We start from the raw sequence: 7,976 nt of genomic DNA, 5'->3' as shown, positions 1-7,976 counted from the left end.
TGCGAATCCGTTTCGCCTAAGTTATCAAAATCCTACCGAGTGGTAAGCCAGCCTTCCACTCGGAGGCTTAGCTGCAGCCTCGTGCTCGCCTAAGTTATAAAAATCCTACCGAGTGGTAAGCCAGCCTTCCACTCGGAGGCTTAGCTGCAGCCTCGTGCTCGCCTAAGTTATAAAAATCCTACCGAGTGAAGAGCAACCCTCTCACTCGGGGGCTTAGCTGCAGTCCAAGCACTCGCCTAAGTTATAAAAATCCTACCGAGTGAAGAGCAACCCTCTCACTCGGAGGTTTAGCTGCAGCCTCGTGCTCGCCTAAGTTATAAAAATCCTACCGAATGAAGAGCAACCCTCTCACTCGGAGGCTTAGCTGCAGCCTCGTGCTCGCCTAAGTTATCAAAATCCTACCGAGTGAAGAGCAATCCTCTCACTCGGGGGCTTAGCTGCAGCCATGTGCTCGCCTAAGTTTATCAAAATCCTACCGAGTGGTAAGCCAACCCTCTCACTCGGAGGCTTAGCTGCAGCCCTGTGCTCGCCTAAGGTATAAAAATCCTACCGAGTGAAGAGCAACCCTCTCACTCGAGGGCTTAGCTGCAGCCCAGTGCTCGCCTAAGTGGACTAAAGAATAAGTCGATTGCAGTACAGGCACCTTGCTTTGAACCTGCAAAAGACATTCCGAGCCGAAGGCAATCGTATTCAAGCACCAAATCCAAGTTTGAATCGACATCTAAAGGAACCGAAAGTGCTCAGGCGTCAAGCCTGTTAAGGTTTGTCGGTTACAATTCCACTCGGCATACCGAGGCAAATTTAAAGCGTCGAGCCAGAAGAAGTTTTTTACCCCTCCTGTGGAGGGCTGGAAGGTGCAACAAATTCATCAAGGTCAATCCCGTCGGCGATCCGAGTGGCAGCTGCAAGGAAAGTTTCCATAAAGGACCTGAAGTCGTGCTTCTTGGTATTGGCCACCCGAAGGGCCGCCAGCTTCTCTTCTCGCACATCTTTGCAGTGGACTCGGGCCAGACACAGAGCGACATCTGCACCACACCGAGCCGAGGACTTCTTCCACTCCTGCACTCGACCAGGGATCGTGTTCAAGCGGGCCATCAGCGACTCAAGGTCATTCTGAAGTGTCTCCTCAGGCCAGAGCGTCGAGTCGATGCGAGATGTGGCGGCCTTCAGCCTTGCGAGATAGTCCACGACAGCTGCAACACGAGACTCCAGTCGGAAAACATCCATGGCAACTTCGTCGTTCACCGGAGAATTGACGGGGTCGAGGTTTGGCTCCAGTCGGCTGGTTTCTTCTTCAAAGTTTTGACAAAATTCTGCAAGGATGATCACTAAGTCAAGGGGATAGTCGAATGGAAAAAGCCACAATTGGAAATATTTGCCAAACGTGGAGGTTTACCTTCAAGCATAAGAAACAGCTTCTTGGCAAGGCCACTCAGGAAGACCTCCAGTTCAGTTTTCTTCTCAGTCAATTTGCTGACTTGGTCGGTCAGGGCAGCTTTATCAGTTTTCAGTCGACTGACCTCCTTGTTGGCAATCCCAAGAGCAGCTTTCAGATTGGTATTGTCTTGTTCGAGCTTGGTGACTGAGGCTAACTTCTCGTCAGCAAGCTTGATCTTCTCAGCTAGCTCAAGGTCTTTCTTCTGCTGGGCCTCCCTTACCTTACCTGCAAGTTACAGCAAGGTCAGATTTTGAAACAAGCAAGGGGAAAAGCAGTCGTCAGGGTCTCACCAAACATACCTTCGGTCTCCTCCTTTGCCTTTGTCAGTTTCTCTTGAACCAGCTTCAAGCTCAGCTCGACTTGAGTATGTTTTTGTTCCAGCTCTGAGTAGCGAGCCACAAGATCACAAGAGTTCTGCGAAGAACCAATCGACTAAATGTCAAAAATAATTCACTTCCGAGTGAAAAAGCGAAAAACACACGTTTCTAAGACTACAGCCGAATACAAGCATTCGACCGTAGTCTCGGGGACTACACCCAGTGGGTGCACTCAGCGTGCCCCCACTAATCCCGATGAAGACAAAGTCGACCAGTCGACCCCAAAAAAAAAAGTGCGAGGTGCATTCTCTAAGATTGTGATCAACTGCAAGCAGTCGACCACAGTCTCGGGGACTACACCCAGTGGGTGCACTCAGCGTGCCCCCACCGGTTTGTGAAATCCAGTCGACCAGTCGACTGACAGAAAGATCGACATCATAAAGCCTAAGGCCGACTGCCAGCAGTCGACCTTAGCCTTGGGGACTACACCCAGCGGGTGCACTCAGCGTGCCCCCGCTAACACGAAGTTTATTTGACACACCCAGTGGGTGACTACTATGAATTCCGGAAAAGAAAAGTTTTTGGTAGCATATCCAACAGAACAAACAGCGGTCGACTGACCTGGACATTGCTTTGGAGGGCAGAACTGGCGTCATAAGCTGCCTGGCTCGCGTCCCGGATGGTCTTCAGCTGCTCCATCATGAGTCCCGCCTGGCGTATTGCCTCCTTCGCTGCGCCAGCTTGGTCCTCTGGGACGTGGTGCGTCGTGAAGAGAGAGGGCTGCTGGGCACTCGACAGTGGATTTGCGAAGGACACCGTGTGTCGAGTGGTGTTCTCTTCCTCCACAGTCAGAATCTCAGGCGCCGTCACATCCTGAAGCACCTTACTGGCGGACGCTTTCCGACTCCTCCTGCATGCCAGTGGTTCTTCATCCTCGTCGTCGTCAGGGAGATTGATAACAGTGTTGGGTGGAGCTGCGGAGAAGAATCAGGATCAGAGATCGCGAGTCAGTCGACTAAGAACGGTGTTAAGAATACAGTACCTGGGTTCGAAGTTGCTGCATCCTCCATCTCGTGGTCATCAGCCCGGGCCGAGGTCTCAGAAGTAGCAGCACTGCAACTCCAAAGGATCAGTCGACTAACTTCAGCGTCGACCAGAGATAAAGTTCACACAAAATGAGAAGACTCAAATGACACAATTACCCTGATATGGTGGGGATGGACACCTTCATCTTCGGCGGGAGCTTGGTCGGCTTTGGCGGAGCCCCCCTAGGCTGCTTCGGCGCCTTTTCAGTCGGCGCTGGAGAAGTGGTCCTAGGGCGCTTGGTCGACTGCGTCGCAACCCCCTTGCCACGTTCAGTCGAAGGGTCGTGGACGAGCTTCGACCGCCTTTCCGAGCGCGGTGGCACGACCTCCTCCTCTTCCTCCTCGTCTTCGGCGTCATCATCATCGCCGTCGTCATCATCATCGTCGTCGTCGTCCCCTGCAACGTCCGAGTCCCATTCCTCCTCGTCCTGGCTCTCGCCCCCACTCGCCTCACCCTCCTCAGTCGGAGTTTGTGCCCCATTGGGCATCGAGTACAGCTCGGTGAGGGCCTAGCAGATATCAAGACAATTATCAGTCGACCAGTCGGCAGAGTAGACAGAGATGAATGCGACAAGAATGCAGTGGAGAGCAGGGCAAGTGTACCTTATTTGGATCACTGTTGTGGTCGAGTGGAGGAATCCTTCTGGCTCCGCGTGGGTTGTCCTTGTTTCCGGCGACGGCTGCCATCCATCTTTCCAGAGTAACATCGTCGACTGCTTCTGGATGGACTCTAGTCTCGTCTTCGGTCCCACAGTACAACCACATGAAGTGGCTCCGGAACTGGAGGGGCTGGATGCGACGCCTGAGGAAGACCTCCAGGAGATCCATGCCCGTCACTCCCTCCCGAACCAACTGCACCACGCGCTCCATCAACATCTTCACATCAGCTTTCTCCTCCGGGATCAACTTCAGAGAGGAGGGCTTGTTCACTCGGTCCATGGTAAACTGTGGGAGTCCACTCGACTGTCCCGGCGTCGACTGGTCCCGGCAGTAGAACCAGGTCGACTGCCAGCCTCTGACTGACTCGGGAAAGGTCATGGGCAGAAAGGTGCTCTTGTTCCTCACCTGGATGCCCAAACCCCCACACATTTGGACGACTCGGGTCTTTTCGTCGCCTGGACTCGCCTTCTTCACGGTCTGAGAGCGACACGTGAATATATGCTTGAACAAACCCCAGTGCGGTCGACAGCCCAAGAAACCCTCACACATGGACACGAACGCAGCAAGATAGGCAATGGAGTTTGGGGTAAAATGGTGGAGCTGCGCTCCGAAGAAATTCAAGAAGCCACGAAAGAAAACACTCGGCGGCAAGGAAAACCCACGATCCACATGGGTGGCCAAAAGCACACACTCACCCTCTTCTGGCTGAGGCTGCCACTCCTTCCCCGGAAGCCTCGCAGTTCCGTGGGGGATCAAGCCCTCGTTGGCCATGTCGAGAATGTCATTCTCAGTGATGGTCGACTGAATCCAGTCTCCTTGGACCCAGCCTTTCGGCAGGCGGGATCTGGACGAGGACCCTCCGCGGCTGGTGGATCTCCCCTTCGCCTTCTCCGACGCTGACGCCTTCTTTGCACGCTCCAGCGCCGCCGTCTTCTCCTTGGCCATGGTCGCCGGCGAGATGCGCGAAGGGAAGTGGTGCGGGGGCGAGAGCGAGCACGCTGAGCAGGGAGGAAGGAAGCAGAGAGAGGGGGAGAATGCTAAGGCGCAGCACAGAAATCCTTGCCGGGCACATTTATAAGGTCCCTTCCGAGTGGATGACAGGTGGGCCCGGTCGATCTAATCATATCTGGAACAGTTATGCAGACGGGATACGTGGCGAAAAAGGCGGCACGGAGATCGAGGCGTCCATGCCCCGTCCCATCCGAACGCCGCGGTCCGCCCCGCTTCGCGCGCGCCCCAAAATTTCGCATCCCGCGGAATCCACGAGCAACAAATCAGTCTGTCAGGCGCGGTGTTTCCGGCGATCCGTCGCTTGGAGATCGTCGAAGCCTGAAAGATCACTCGACGCAAAAACAGAATGGATCAAGTCGACTGAAGGCAAGTTGTTTCCTGTCGACAAAGGGATTCTTTGGTCCAGAACAGCGCACAACCGGAGCGCAAAGGTTAATCGGAAACGACATCAACTCCTTCTTCACTCGAAGCCTCAATCCATTCGGGGGCTAATGATGGGGTTATGTACCTAGGGTAGGGTCATGGACTTGATCCAAGTAACTTACCCTAGGACATCCTTAGAAGAGGTCGCCTTCCAGTCGACCAACGAGGATTCACTCGACTGGCCTGAAGGACTCGACCACGAAGACCCACTCGACCACCAGGAGGTCAAGAGGCACTCTGCACTGCAACGGCCTGTAATCAAGTAGACTTTATGATAGTAAAGGCCTTTATGTGGGGCGTTACCAGTAACGCCCCAGACTTAACTCACCTTAAACCCTCTCCTACGTGGGCTGGCTGGGGTCCTGGCGCACTCTATATAAGCCACCCCCCTCCACAGGCAGAAGGGTTCGGCACCTTGTAGTTCATACACTCATAATCCACTCGACCGCCTCCGGGCTCCGAGACGTAGGGCTGTTACTTCTTCCGAGAAGGGCCTGAACTCGTACATCCTTTGTGCTTACAACCTCTCCATAGCTAGGACCTTGCCTCTCCATACCTACCCCCCACTCTACTGTCAGGCTTAGAACCACGACAGTCGGTCGTATGTCAACCTCGGGAAGTACCAAGAATGGTGCAAATCATCCACCAACGGCTGCATAAACACACTCAAATTCTTCCCCGGATATTCAGGCCCCAGAATTATAAGCGACAGGAACATGGTCTTGCGTTGCATTATGGCGCCGGGAGGGAGATTCAGCGGAATAACAAATACGGGCCAACAGCTATATGGATTAGATGACATACCATATGGATTGAACCCATCATCTGTTATAGCAATTCTGACATTCCCAGCCTCGGCTGCTTCCTCCGGGTACTCTATATCGAATGACTTCCATGCTTCACCTCCTGATGGATGTACAACTTTTTTTGGATTGTACCTTTTCCCTTCCTTGTGCCACTTCATCATTTTGGCAGACTCCTCGGTGATACCGAAGAACCTTCACAAGGATTTTTAGCTGCTGCTTCTGACCATGCTTATCGACCACCTCAATATACCGAGAGGAACCGCACTTCCTACAGTACTTGTCATCCGCATACTCATGCTTAAACAAAAGGCAATTCTTTGGACAAACATGTATTTTCTCATAGTCCATCGAGAGTGCCTTCATGATTTTCTTCGTAGCGTACATGGTTTTCGGCAGTTCATGGCCCTCAGGCACGCTGTTAGCCCATACTCCCAGAAATGCTTCGAAGCAACCTCGGCTATAGCCGTACTCAGCCTTGACTGCCATTAGTTGCGAGATGGCATCCAGCACAGACAGCTTGGCACCCTCATAGAGAGGTTTCTTTGACGAGGCCAAGATTTCCAGGAAGGCCTTTGCGGTTTCCTCCGGCTCCTCCGGTTCATTCGCTGAATGTGATGGAGGTATCGGCTGTGCAGCAAAGACATCATCTAGCATGTCTCTAACCCCATCGTCCTCATAACCAGCGATGCGTTGTCGTATCACATCCTCTCTACCACGGTCCCGCTGGGCATAGTTTATCGGCATATTAAAGTTGGGCATAAATCCATGCGTGCGGAGGTGCTTAGTCATCTCACTCTTATCTCTGCGGATACGCCTCTTACATCTGGGACACGGGCATTCTGGCACCATCCTCATTGGACTACGAAATATCTCTTTCAAAAACACATTAGTTTTCTCGATCCACTCTGTTGTTACTTGATTCCGACGGAAAAACCCACTATACATTAACTGATTATCTGCCATCTCTGCTTTATTGGAAGCCACATAACAAAATTAAGGATTCATTTAAATTACCCACATCAATATTTTATTTTTTACAAGGTTGACGAGAAACGACATTTAATAGACCTACATCTCTAATAGGTAAAGATGGGTCCTAATCCCACCCGAGAATGTGTAGATTGAGTACGGTCCATGCTCTACCCCATTCCGAGACAAAATTTCGGCAGCACCTCCCTGCTATTCTCCAAATACACGTCTCGGCAAAATGCCGAGAGAATGTGCATCCGGAGAACAACAGGGAGGCGTAACCGAAATCTTGTCTCGGAACGGGGTAGAGCATGAACAACGTACCCAATCTACACATCCTCGGGCTGTCCGTGGAAAGCGCTGGACAATCCGAAAGAGCTGTGGTGATAAATATGCAATTGAATGCATATTTATCGATGCAACCCTTTTGGACGGGAGACCTAGGTTACGTGACTTGATGTGAAAATTTAATCTAGTGACATGGAAAAAAAGTGGATGAGGTCATGGAATTGCTGCTCACCCTCCGATGTAGAGGATGTAGTCGATCAAAGGAGGGACGATCCTGGACCAACACCTCCAACGTCGACGGTCACTCCACGAAGATGGGAACACCACAAATCCTGTTAATTCCATCAAGTGAAAAAAATTAGGTCTTCACCTCACATTAACCATTTGGAACAACATTATGAATCGACATGAAACAAAATGTCAAATTGCAAAAAAAAAAAATCTTTATTAAGTATTTTAGAAACCAAGTGCCTCGATTTGCTTCTTATATATGAATCAACATGACCATAACACTAACTTGACCAATATCCATCCATCTATCACAAATTTGCCCAACATCTAATTCATCTATATTCACAAACTTAGTAAAAACTATCTAGTATGTATCTAAATACCTAATAAAACTACACAAAACTATCTAGTATATATCTAAATATCCATCCATCTATCTATTCATCTAGCATCCATCTATATATTCATCTAGCATCCATCCATCTATCTAGCATCTATCTATTCATCCAGCCACCATGAACACAAGCAACGAGAACAACGGGTGCTCACTAGGGCTGGGAGGGGGCACGGCGGCGTCTGGCGGTGGAGGGAGGAGCTCACTGGGGCGGGAGTGCTCGTCGAAGCAGGGCTGGCCGAAGCCGCGCCCAGGAGTGCTCGTCGGGGCAGCCTGCGGGCTCCGGGAGGCCGAGCCAGGGGCGACGAGCCCTGCGGCCGGCGGCGGCGCGAGACGGGGTCGGCGCGGGCCGGG

This window comes from Triticum dicoccoides, chromosome 7A (assembly GCF_002162155.2).
Source record: "Triticum dicoccoides isolate Atlit2015 ecotype Zavitan chromosome 7A, WEW_v2.0, whole genome shotgun sequence".
NCBI classification, from domain to species: Eukaryota; Viridiplantae; Streptophyta; class Magnoliopsida; order Poales; family Poaceae; genus Triticum; species Triticum dicoccoides.
Note: the sequence above shows the minus strand (reverse complement) of the source record.